We start from the raw sequence: 14,016 nt of genomic DNA, 5'->3' as shown, positions 1-14,016 counted from the left end.
AATGGATAAGGAAGATGTGGTCCATATACACTATGGAGTATTATGCCTCCATCAGAAAGGATGAATACCCAACTTTTGTAGCAACATGGACAGGACTGGAAGAGATTATGCTGAGTGAAATAAGTCAAGCAGAGAGAGTCAATTATCATATGGTTTCACTTATTTGTGGAGCATAACAAATAGCATGGAGGACAAGGGGAAATGAAGAGGAGAAGGGAGTTGAGGGAAATTGGAAGGGGAGGTGAACCATGAGAGACTGGACCTGTCAGGACGCGGCCATGATGGGCTATAAGGACTCGCCCTCCGTCTGGGCCACCATCCCCAGAAAGACCTTCGTCAACATCACACCAGCTGAGGTTGGTGTCCTGGTTGGCAAAGACCGGTCAAGTTTTTTCGTGAGTGGGCTGACACTTGGGGGCCAGAAATGTTCTGTTATCCGGGACTCACTGCTTCAGGATGGGGAGTTCACCATGGACTTTCGTACCAAGAGCACCGGTGGAGCCCCCACTTTCAACATCACTGTCACCATGACTGCCAAGACGCTAGTCCTGCTGATGGGCAAAGAAGGTGTCCACGGTGGTATGATCAACAAGAAATGTTATGAAATGGCCTCCTACCTGCGGCATTCCCAGTACTGACCTCGTCCGTCCCTGCCCCCCCACCACTCCCCACGGCTTTTGCACCCCTCTCCTTCCCAGACACACACATACACCATTTTTATATTTTGGGCCATAACCCCACACCCCTTATTGCTGCCAAAACCACATGGGCTGGGGGCTGGGGCTGGATGGACAGACACCTCCCCTACCCAAAGCCCTCCTGTGTGTGGTTGGAAAACTTTTTTTTTGTTTTTTGGGGTTTTTTTTTCCTGAATAAAAAAGATTCTACTAAAAAAAAAAAAAAAAGAAAGAAATGTGAACATTTTTGGTGTATTTATGGGAAGTGTGTGTGTGTATGTGTATGTGTGTTACTGTAGATACGTACATGAGAATGTGTAAGTACATGCATTTGTGTGTATGAGAGAGACAATAAAAATATGGACTCTAGGAATAATTTCTCTTTGTGTCACATACCATTCAGTCTTCTTTTTCTTGTTCTTTAGTAGGTTTCTCTTTGAAGGTCAAGTCTAGCCCCATTCTGATCTCATGTGTTCCTGATGGAGTTGACCTTATCCCAAACAATCAGAGCATTTCATATATTGATTTGATAGGGATAGACAGATTACTCATGTGCTTCTTTACTAACAAAATTACATGAGACCTTTGCTGGAGATTCTGGAAAAGAGACCCTCACTCTCTGTTCACTAAATTTCAGCCTAAAAGAACAATAGCAACAAAAGCTACACAGTTCATTTTGTGACTCCTGAGGCTAAAAAGAGTACTCAAACTGAATAGTGGAAGAGAGGGAGAGAAAGAAACCACTTCCCAGTGACATCAGTTAAGCCCTGGATGAAGTCAGCTGAAGTGTAATAACCTTGGGTTCTTCAGTCACTTGAGCCAATAAATCCATTTCAGTCTTAAAAGACGGTTCAGTTAAAGTTTTGTCTTATGCAACATATTTACTCCCTGATGAAAACAGTGAAGATTTTTCTGCTCAAGGCACATAAAAATAAATACATGAATACATACATAAACAAATAAATAAATAAAACCAGTCAGCACTCCTCCCCTTACAGAACCCAGTCTAATTTGTACTCCTCATTAATTAGGACACTCAAAATCATATTTTCCACTGTTCTAAACTCTGTGAGTTATTTCCAATTTTCCAATTGACCTGATTATATCAGGTACAGTCATTATTAGAATGAGTTATCCACTCAGTAAGTTCTGAGGAGCTCTTACAGCCAAAAGGATGTTTGAAGTCTGGTCTAAAGCCAAAAAATCTACTCTAAAGAAGCTTTCTCAAATTTTTGTCAAATTTTCTTGAGAAGGAGTGTTCAAAGCAGTTAATAGTAATGCAGAATTGTCTCACTGAATGATGGTTTGTAACTATCACATAATAAAAATCTTGTAAAAATAAACAAACTCCTATAATTATCTGGCCTCTCAGAAGCATCCAGAGATTGGTTATGGGTTTGATTTACTGGGTTGATAAAAAAGGAATACTTTACTTATTTGAACAATCCCTCAAGCATGTGTGCAGAAATGATAGAACCTGGGATAATGGCCCAGAGAAAACTTAGTCTTGCTTAAGTTGAAATTTCTGTGACAATCTTATCATATGAAGTAGCATTTCAGATCCCCATTTGTATGGCTTTTCATCAACCAATGTGAGCATAGAAGTGAATACCACTGATATTTAGTATTGTCCACCATTGTCAGTCCTTTGATCTATGCAATCCACAGTTTTACCTAATGCTATTCTTCTGTTCCATATATATTTGGAATATTTGCTTAAGAATGATATTTACCATGGCTTGACAATTCTTTCCCCTTTGCTCTTAAGAAGTTGAGGGTTAGGGAGTTCCTGGCTGTCTCACTCAGAGGAGTGAGAGGCTCTTGACCTCAAGGTTGTGAGTTTGAGTCCCACATGGATCTAGAGATTATTTAAATCAATGAAACTTAAAAAGAAGTTGAGGGATAACCATGTGAAGAAATTTTATCTCAATTAACTAATGGACTGGAGGGGTAGTTTGTGAGATGGCCAAAGGTCTAGCTATATCCACCTGGATCCTCTCCACCATGGGTGTCAGCATGTGGCTGGGGCTGTGGGGGAGGCTGCATGTGAGGGTTGTCCCTCATGTGGGCACTCTCAGACAGCAGCCATCCCAGGAAGGGTCTGGACACACACTAGGGCTGAGAGCCACTGCCCAACTCTGGAACTGTCTACCTTCTAGCTTATTTCAATATGAGTTTAATTAAATATTCTCATTTTTTAGGAGACTTTTAGCTGGGCTTTTTTTTTTTTTTAATATCCATAAGCATTCAACTGAACAAGAGTTTTTGATGCCTCAAAGGTGGTAACAGAGAGAGACCTGGACACAGTTTGATCAGAATTATAGTGTGGGAAAACAGGCTTAGGAGAATCAAGAAAGGGCATGAGGACTATGGGAAGCTAATCACAGGAGATGGATCATATCAAAGCAGCTCAACTGTGACGTCATTCAAGTATGCTTTCTAATTAATTGTATTCCCAGTTTAGCAGCAATCTTGATTTCTTCCAAAAACTGGAATACATCACAAATTATGCCCTGCCTGCCAGCTGATTCCACTTGCCTAACTTTGAACATCTCTTAAATATAGGTTCATGATCATTATTCTTAGTTCTCAGAGCATTTCTCATATACATTAAAGTCTAGTAAGCTCCTTAACACAAACTGAACTCCATAAAAATAAATTGACATGATTACAACAACAACAATAAAGCTCTTTCTCACATAGAGCTTTGAGAAAAACAAAAATAAAATAGATAACATATATGCAAATGTTTTCTACCTTACGTAAAGTATATAGAAAGTCTCCTCTTGCTTTGAAGGAGGAAAATGTAAAATACCTTATTCTGAATTCTTTTTTTCAGCTTCCAAGAATTTGAGAGTATTCTAATTGCTTCTTTTAGTATCTGTTGATCTCTTTCCAAGTGAGGGAAGGATAAAAATTATCTATTATTCTCCTTATCATAGATATACAGCATCTGTGTTTGGTATTATTTTCATTTAATTTTTGCAAATCAACTCAGAGATTTGCCCCATCAGTGCATATTTGCAAAATAGTAAAAATAAATAATAAATAATGCACATCATTTTTTATTGCCTTCTACCTCTGTCTCATTTGTTTCTCAGATCAGTGACCTACAGGCTCACAAGAAGTCTTTCTGCAGTCTTTCTTAATGTAATGCTTACTACATTAAGCATAATTCAGAAAGCACAATGGGAAAACATTTCTTGTGGTTCTTTAAATGAGTGCATGTGATTTTAAAATTTATTTATTCATATAAATGTTAAAATATTACAGTGCAAGCTTTATTGATGTTTAAAGGAAATTGATTCAGTGAAAGTGAAAATTAGAGTAGTCATTCATAAAAATGATAAACAGAAAAGAAATTCATGTGAACTTGAAAATAATAAGCAAATTATACCAAATCTGATTTTTTTAAATCCTAATAATGAATTAAAAATAAGGAGCTAACATTTATGGACTACTCATTTTATGCTTGCTGACTTTTTAAATTATTTTACAAATGTCATGTCCAAATAATTCATATGCTTATATGTTAAATTCTTATAAAATTTTAGAAAGAAAGTATTTACCATTAAATGGAAAAGCAAGTACTTTGGATGGATGTGACCACCCAGAGTTCAAAATAATTGTTTATTTTCCAAAGACCTCACCTGAGTCTCTTCAGCTAAATCTACCTGATGTCATTTGAGGGATAATTAAATCAGTTGTCAATCCAAACATATGAGATTAATCACTAATTTTGGAAAAAAAGAAGGAAATTTAGAAGTCAGTTAAATCCATAACAAACAGTTAAGCAAAATTTAATGTAAAATTAACAGGTATATTTTTAGATTAATTTGAAGGATAGTATTAATATATCATTAATTTCTTTTTTTATTTATTTTAAACTTTATTTGTTTTTCAGTGTTCCAAGATTCATTGTTTATGCATCACACCCAGTGCCCATGCAATACATGCTCTCCTTAATACCTTAATAGATGCTAAGTATATTCAGATTTTCTATGCATTTGTATTGCTCTATTTCTATACCACTGTTGTCATCCTTTAAGACAGCCTTTGAAACAAAACCTTACGTAAGAAAGTCTAATAAAAAAGACAGAATTGCTCACAGGGATCCAGAAATATTCACTTCAATATCCACCACCAATAAACTGTGAGCCACTCTCATCTCTCCACACCCACGGATTATGCAGAATACTAAGGATTGATTATAGCATATTTATTTTGTTTTCTTCCACCGTCTTTACAAAGGTAGCAGTATCAACATTAAGATGTCTCTGACTTATTTACACAATTTTATAATGAAAGAAATAAGTTATAAAAAATTGGGAGGGTAGTTACATCTCACTGAATTTTATATACTTTTTTCTGTTTTGTGTAAATATATTTATAAACATTTTGCCGCTATACATCATAAAATAGTTGGTATAATAGAATATAATTATAGTCTCCATAACTATTCTCCATAACTGTTCTTATACACTATTGTTATTATATGTGTTTTACATATATATTTATATATAGGTAGATGACAAAAGTACTTGGAGATATTAGATAAGGAAAAGTATATTGAGTTGCTTTTTTTTTTTTTTTTTTTAGATTTTTATTTATTTATTTGACAGAGAGATCACAAGCAGGCAGAGAGGCAGGCAGAGAGAGAGGAGGAAGCAGGCTCCCTGCTGAACAGAGAGCCCGATGTGGGGCTCGATCCCAGGATTCTGAGATCATGACCTGAGCCGAAGGCAGCGGCTTAACCCACTGAGCCACCCAGGTGCCCCAAGTTGCTTTTTTTTTTTAAGTTTAAATCCTCATGGGTGAATATATTTTTTCATTTTTTTAAAAAAAGTTTTAGCAGTTCTCCTAATTTTCCAAGAATTACCTTGTCTCCCTTCTTTTTCTGCTAAGGTTACCACCTTCTTTTGGGAGAATAGAAATTACCAGGCTCGAATTTACATTAAATCCCATTTCTCCACATTCTAACATTCATATTTATAATATCTTTTGTTTTTCTTTGAGCCATCTCAAAAGTAGATTTGTTTTGTTTTTATTATTTTCTTTAATTAAGTCTTTTTTTGTTCTTTACCCATTGTACAATTAAGTGTCCTCTCAGGTCATCAATTCTACCACTTTAACTTGATGTTTATACTCTGCCTCAAGACATCATCAAGCTTTTTCATTCTAAATATAATACAAATTTCCCCAAAGTCATCAGCCCATCGGCCATATTCCTTTTCAATGCCTGAGCATAAAAACCTGAATCTCCTCATCATTGTTCTGTAGAAAGCTTAGTGAATCATTTGTCATCTCCAGTCATGTTTTGAGAAATCTCTAGGTAGTGTTAACATGTTCTGCTAAACTGCCCTGGCTCAAATTTGCATTCATAACCTACTATCTGGTTGTAGACTTCTGTTCTGCTTGTCTTCCTTTACAGCATGATATCTCTACTGTCTTGAATTTGGATTTTCTCAGGCTGCAGCTGCCCTCTCCCATATTTCTTTGGCTCATGTGTAGGGTTAGATTATTTTCTCCATTTTACATAATGAAAAAAAAGTCTAGGCTACCCAAGAGTTAACAAAATCTACCTGGAAGCTAAAAGATTTTAAAAATTTAATGACACTATAGATAAATTTACAATTAACCACTAGAAGTGCTACTCTTCTATTTCAAAGGTGCAAACTCTTTATAGGGTTCCACTAATAGGTAGTTCTATGTCCAGCTCCTAGCTTTCCTTCCTTTGATCAAAGTCAGTTCCCTACTTGCTCTCATTTTATGACTATATTTCAAGCTCATGAAGCTTCTCATGGAAGTGACTTGTCTACCTGAAAATGGAAGTGATTTCAGCTCTCTTCTACTCAGCACCTAGTCATCATCTGAGTTCTTATCTCTTCCATGTCCAGTGAGTAGGACCAAAACCTTATTATTCATGTCTTTCAAGATATACTTCTTCATATATAGGTGTCTGCTACTTCTTAAGGAAACTCTGGCCATTACCTTGAGGTGTTACTTTGCTTCAGTCAGTCAATACAATAAATAAAAAAAAGTCAATATATCACTCTCTTCCACAAAGGTCTGATTCAATCTTAAATATCACTATATATAGGATACCAAAGACCAGTATGGTTCCATTTTTTTTTTTAACAACTTCTCCTCCCACTCAAAGATAAAGTTTTAGCTGCATTCTGGAGACATGGCCCTTGTGAAAAAGTTTCAATACATCATTCATGCAGTCATTTAAAAATATTTATGGAGTACTTACTAATTGTGAGAACTTTTGCTAGTTTTTGAAACATAACAGCAAGGAAATCAATGAAGAGAACAACTTTCTTTGGAGTTTATATTCTGATGTTAGGAAGCAAACAATAAGCATACATAAGTTTTTGGGCTTTTTAGAAAATATTAAGTGATATGGGGAAGAAGGTGCAGAGAATGGAGTCAAGTAAGAGCTATAAAGAGTGTTTGAAAAAGATACAATTTTAAATAAGATTGTCAAACTAGGCTTCATTTAAGAAAGTAATTTTTGAAGAAGGATTTGAAGGAGCTGAGAGAGTTAGCATAGTGGGTACCTGGGGAGAGAGCACTGTAAAAAATACAGTAGTCCCCCCTTATCCATAAAGGACATGTTCCAAGAACCCAGTAAATAACTGAAACCACAAGAGTACTGAGCCCTATGTATACTATGTTTTGTCCTATACATAAATATCTGTGATAAAGTTTAACTTATAAGTTAGTTACAGTAAGATATTAACAATAACTACTGATAAAATAGAACAGTTATAAAAATATACTGTAATAAAAGTTATGTGAACATAGTCTCTTTCTCAAAATATCTTATTGTACTATACTCAACCTTCTTCTTGTGATGCTGTGAGGTGATAAAAATGCCTGTGATGAGATGAAATGAGGTGAACAGCATAGGCATTGTGTCATAGTGTTAGGTTACTATTGACCTTCTGACAATAAGTCAGAAGGAGGACCATCGGCTTTAGACCACATTTGACCTCAGGTAACTGAAACTGCAGAAGAGAAACTACTGTGCAAGCAATGCAAAAATCCTAAAATGAGAGCATGCCTGTTGTGTCTGGAAAATAATGAGTCAAATTTAACTGTAATGAAGAACAAAGGGAAGCATGCAAGGAAATGAATTCAGAGATGCAATGGAAGAAAATTATGTAGGGTTTTAAAGTTACCTTAAGAACTTAAATTTTTATTCTGAGTGAGATAGTTGAATTTTGTGAAGAGGAGTGGCATAACCTGACATACATTTTTCATGAATGACTCTGATTGTTGTTTGAGATTAAACTCTAGCAGGAGGATGGGGGTATCCAGAGGAGCAAAGAAGTCACTGCAGTAATCAGAGCCAGAAATTACAAAGTCCAGGGCCAGAATAGCAGCAGTGAACGACTATTTCCAAGGCTAAGACAAATTACATGTGAGTTATAGGGGGAAGAATCCATGATCAGCCAGAGAGAGACAGAGAGGAAACAGGAAGCATGATTGTCATCAATAGAGTTGGGAAAAGTTGGAGACAGTGAAATTTAATGGAGTTTAGTTTGGAGCATGAAAAATGTGAAGTATCTGCTTTTCAGCAGGGTAGGAGCCCAGGCAATTGGATGGAGAAATTAAGCTGAAACTTGGGAGAGAGATCTGGAAATACTTATCTGGACATTTAATCTCACGATGCTGGACAAAACCATCGAGAGATGAGAGGTGCAAGAAAGTAGATGAAAAAGAGGACCAAAAGAAGCTCTGCAATTTTTGATTATTAGAGATTTGAGAGAAATGCAAACCAGAAAAGGTGACTGAGGAGAGATAAGGGATATAGGAATAAAACCAGAAGAAAGAATGCTATCCTAAAGTTAGAAGAAGAAAGTTTATCAGGGACTAAGGAATGATAAACTTTCCCAATGCTATTGAGAAATCAAATAATTTGTGTAATGACAAATTATTATCAGGTTTAGCTGCACAAAGGTCTCTGTTGACTTTGAGGAGACCAGTTTTGATGGAGTAATAGAAATATTTTAAGAAAAAAATGGGAGAATAAATTGATCCAGTAATATGACTCCAATGTGAAGCAAAGAAATAATCACAAATATATTCTTATATTTGTCTTATAAACAAAGATAATTTTTAGAGACTGTGAATTCTATAGACAAATTTATAAAATGAATGTTTTACTAAGGAAAACAGGCTTTCCAGAGTTGCAAGTCTGCCCTTAATGAAAAAGCTTTCTTATATTTTTATGTAGTACAGTTTGCCCTTGAAGTCACAGCCCCCAAATCCCTTCCCTTCACTACTTTTATACTAGATGTTAACTAACTCATATTTAGATAAAAACTGGAAACATTAAAAAAAATTCCTGGATTTTCAGTAAAATAAGTAAAGTACTTTCAGTACTAAAGTAACAAATAATGATACGTAAGACAATATACATCCTAAAGCTTGTAAATTGATAAACACATATTTTAGTTATTTCACATATCATACTTTAAAATAAAAGTCATTTTTTCTCTTACTCTAAAAAATATCATTGCATCACATTTTTATAAAGACTTACTTGGTTTTGTGATTGTGCCATAGGAAAGCTAGCTTATCTTGATGGCAAATTAAGACTTCTTTTTCATAAGGTACTAAAACTTCTTGAAATCTTAAAATTATGAATTTTTAAAACAGCCTGTTTTAAAAAGTGTAAGATTTTTGCCAGGATCTTGTCATTACATGGAAAATTTCCTAGGATTTTGAGTCATCAGCTGGTTGCCAAGTCTACCTTTTTTATTCCTTAGTACCTAATTTCTAGAAATAGTATCAGTACTTAGGTTGTGGATTCCCTTACATTAAGGTTTGGTGGGAAAACTTCTAAGACAGCAAAAACAGACAGGTGAACAGAACCAAGAGCTGGACTAGAGACAAGTCCAAAGGAAAGAGGGTAATTGAAGAATTCTTCAAACTAAAGGGACCAGAAGCTGATATCAAAACTACAGTAAACACTAGGACTCTGAAAGAAAGTTTGTTGATGGTTTGACTGTGGTCAGAAAAGAGAGTGAAGAAGGGTGATAAAGAAAATTGTCTCTAGTATGTTACTGTATCAGCAAAGACATTTATATAGGTAGACAAATTTATGTAGGTACTAGATGAAATTTATGTAAGTACTAGAATTCATTTTAGATGTTTCATTCAAAAACTAGTTACTTACTATATTGTAAGCTTTATGCTGAACATTAGATAGAATTGTGAAAAAGGCAGATTTAATAATTTGATAAATATTTACTGGGTACCTACTAGGTGCCAGAGGTAAAAGATGAGTAAAGTCTCTGACATAAAGAATTTATACTTCATTTGAGAAAAAAGAGTTTTAAACAGCTCATTTCAACATAAAAATAAGCAGGCTTACAAGTGAAAACAAAACAGAATAAAACAAACTTCAAACAGCAATACTTTTTAGGTGCATAGAGAAAACAATGGCATATGTAAATGTTTCATTTCAAGACTGCCAGAAAAAAGGCTAAAGAGGCCATATCAAATCTGTTCTTTAGTAGGGGTATTTTCCATAAAAGACAATGGTTAGCTGATCGCTGTTAAAGTGGATATGGAAAAGGAAAGTCTAAAGATGCCTAGATTCTCTTATTCTGGTTCTCTGTACATTAGTTAGGTGAGGATCTAACTTCTAAACATAAGGTTGCCAAAGAATCTCATTGACCATCAAAATAAAGGACTCCAAATAACTGCTTTCAGAGACAGGCAAATATACAAAAAAACTGCTGAAGCCATTATGAAATTAGCTAAAGATAATTGCAAAACAGACATAAACACATACACAAACAAAACCCTGCAGGCAAAACACAAAATAACTTCCCACAGCCAAAATATTTCTGAATTAATTACACAACCATCCCAACCTTTCTAAAGAGTTGGTCATTTTTCAATCACAATATAATCCCAGCCATGGGATTCTTCAAAAACAATCCTGAGCTTTCTCAAATATAAAACAGTGGTCAGCTATAATTAGTCATGTGATTCCTCAAAGATCGAGGAATTGCTCAGACATAAAACACTGACAAGAAACCAATTGTACAGCCCTGTGGAGACGCCCCCAATATCACACTACTTCTGTAGACTCTCACTCTGAAGAGTGTTTAACTCCTGACCAAAACCGTATATTCAGATCCTTAATTTGGACTGCTCCCAAATTCAACAGAACAAACATCGTTAAGTTGGCCGCAAAACTTTGATAAACAAGGGCTCTGAAAATGAGCTCAGTTTGCTGAGTGTCAGCAAAACCTCACTGGTTGATCACATCAAAAAAAATGGAGAAACACAAATAATCTCAACACCAAATTTGTTGGTTTTGTTTTTGTTTTTGATTCTCTCATGGCACTGGCTCTCCTTGAATGGGTCCTCATGAGACAGGTAAACATTTATGGATTATTTTCAACAATTAAAAAATTTTTTTTTACAAATCAATTACTTGTACATGTCAAAGTTTATATATAGCCTACTGCAAGATGAGATCCTCATGCAGGCCTGTTTCAAAATTCCTTTTTGGAAAGGACATCTTATAAGAAAAGGGAATAGTTAGATAATAAGAGGTGAAAGATAAGGGAAAGAATAAGGTAAAAGATCATAGTCAGTTGAAAGGCAGCTTAATGGGTGAGTTAGTAACTTCTCATTAGGTCATAATATCATTTATCTCCATCAGAAAATAAAATATTTTATCAGAAATGCTAATCTCTTCCAAGAAAGAGGTTTGCTAAGTAGATTCTCTTTTTTAAAAAAATGTATGAGACATGAAGTTTCTGGTAATTTTTCTTTCATGGTGGTAAGTATACAACTCTTTCATTTATTGAATCTATACTATGTGTTGGGTACTGTGTTAGGAATTGGGGATGCATTTGGGGAAGGGGAAGATTGGTTCGGGTACAAGTAGGGGTGCAGGTGTCACATAAGGCAGTTGAAAATTTCACTTTAAGCTAAATCCTAGTAGAACAGGCCTTAAAAACTTCAGGGAAGGACAATGCAGTTAGTGGAAAAGCATGACAAAAGCTCCCTTAGATGGAAAAGAAGGTGGTGGGAACTGGAAACCAGAAAGTCAGTCTGGCTAGAAAACAGAGTTTACACTGGATGTACAATTGCCAAGGTCCAGATGACCGGGAGTTGCCAGCCTGACCAGAAAATTGACTTTTTCTAGAAGTAATAGAAAGCCATGGAAAGCTATAGAATTTTTAGCAAAAGCAAGGAATAATCTGATTCTATTTTCTAATTTATTGATTGATGATATAACTTTGCTTTGAATTTGATCTATTCTTAATCATAGTCTAGTAACACCTTCTTTTATGTTCTTTTGAAAACAAACAAAACCCTGAGGGAAGTACTCACTTTGAGGTATTAAAAGCCTAGGCCAATTTAAATCTTTGTTCTCAAATTTGTAATCTGCATCTTCTCCCTTGACTTAAGTATGGGCTGGAACCAGCTCCCTGATGGTACAGAGTGAGACTGGGGTGAGGGGAATTGGTTTTGTGGTTATAGGACATCTGCAGACCTTTCTTTTCATGGTCTACTTTACTTTACCCATCAGTAGTTTTCACTGCTTCACGAGTTACCAGTAACTGGCCCTTAAAGCCAAGGCAGAACTTCAAGGGCTAGTGTTTTCAGAGGTATTGTGAACTCTTCAAAGGGCTCTGGAGAGCTTGTCCATGGCTGTGTCCAGACACATGAGGAATCCACTTGCTTCTATAGTCTTTCATCCTGCCCCTCAGACTCCTAAACTCCCACTCACAGTCGTATTCCCTTAAGCTGAATAAGCATCTTGGGTAGGATACAGGCCAACTTGGCTCTGGGATGCTGAGAACATACTTTTTCCCTTTTTCCACACCAGACAAAGTGACTGCAATTCCTGTCAGGCCAACAACTCTTGGCTTGAAAGACTTGGAGGCTGGTGAAGGAATTGATTTTGGTGAGGACAGTCCTGGTAGTTCATGATTAGGCCCTACTCAGTTTGGGGGCACTCTTTTTGGATTTTAGCACCTCTTTTTCCGTTTTTTGTTTTTTGTGGGGATTTTTTTGTTGTGGTTGTTTACTATTTAGTATGTGGTCTCTGGCTTTGGGCCATTATGGTTTTTCTAAATGTCCTGTTACCATAGAAAAGTTCATTTTGTTTGCTATGTGGAGAATGGCTTTGAAAGTATAAGAGTAGGAATATGGAGTGGCCAATACAGAAATCCAGGGGAAGATAATGGTAAATTTGACTTCCACTCAGTCCATAGTTATTAATAAGCATCTATTGTATGTCAGGATTTTTAAGTTCTTACCAAAATAAACAACACAGATAGAACCCTTGGATGGGAATAATCAAAGAGGACTACTAGATTTGGGATCCAATCATGCCCATAGTGTGGATGGTCACATTATTTACTGAGAAAAGGAAGACATCAGTGAACCATAAACTTTAAGGGAAATTAAGAGTTCAGTATGGGATGTATTAAGTGTGAGATCTGTGAGACATCCAAATGAAAATGTCAAGGAGGAATTTAGAATGAAGTTATATAACTCAAAGGAGAGTCTTCATCTTACAGATGGTATTTAATGCTATGAAAATAGATGTGATCTCACAGAGCCAAACTGGAGAGAAAGAAGAGAATTTTAATGTTAACAGAAGCACAGTGTTCACATGAAAGTCTGTCAATAAGACTCAATTGACAGAGATATCTATCTTTCCTTTTCCCTTAAAGATCATGTTTAACTTTTACTTTTCAAGTTTACTTTGGATACCATTCCCTTCATAAAACTTGGTCTTAACACATACCTTGGGAAAGCTGGATAAAGAGAACTGTACTTGTCAGGATTCTATAAGATAGGCTAGGGAAGGGAAATTGGGGAAGCTAGCTTGTAGCTATAGAGCTTTCAAACAGAGTGAGAACTGGATTCAATGGTAGGACGAGCCGTCAGAGAGATGAGCTAAATTTTAAATCTGTTGATCTAGGAAGACATATAAAAATATTAAGTTAATACTGAATGGATTTGCAAGCAAGGACAAACAAAAAAGGAAATAGTACTAAGAGGGCCAAGAAGAGGTACAGCTGAAAGGATGTCATGAAACAAGCTGCACTTGGTCCCATCATGAAGAGCCATGAGCAAGGTCTATGTGTAGGAAGCTTGCTATTGAGAGGATTAAACTGAAACAGAAACAGAAAGGCGAGTATGCTCAAAGAAATAGGGGTTGAAATTAAATGGTGTTTTCTCATACATATTTTCCTTGTTGGATTATTCCTGGACATATCTCCACCATCTCTATGCCTATTTACACATATAAACAAAATTTACTTTTTTTTTTTCTCCCATGGAAAAT

General features: G+C 35.8%; 1 pseudogene; it reads left to right on the top strand.

Moving 5' to 3' along the window:
• Positions 1 to 248: 248 nt before the first annotated feature.
• Positions 249 to 913, top strand: LOC111158779 (annotated as a pseudogene).
• Positions 914 to 14,016: the final 13,103 nt, after the last annotated feature.

This window comes from Enhydra lutris, unplaced genomic scaffold, assembly GCF_002288905.1.
Source record: "Enhydra lutris kenyoni isolate GAN:26980312 unplaced genomic scaffold, ASM228890v2 scaffoldscaffold63, whole genome shotgun sequence".
Classification (NCBI taxonomy): domain Eukaryota; kingdom Metazoa; phylum Chordata; class Mammalia; order Carnivora; family Mustelidae; genus Enhydra; species Enhydra lutris.
Note: the sequence above shows the minus strand (reverse complement) of the source record. Positions and strands in the feature narration are given on the sequence as shown.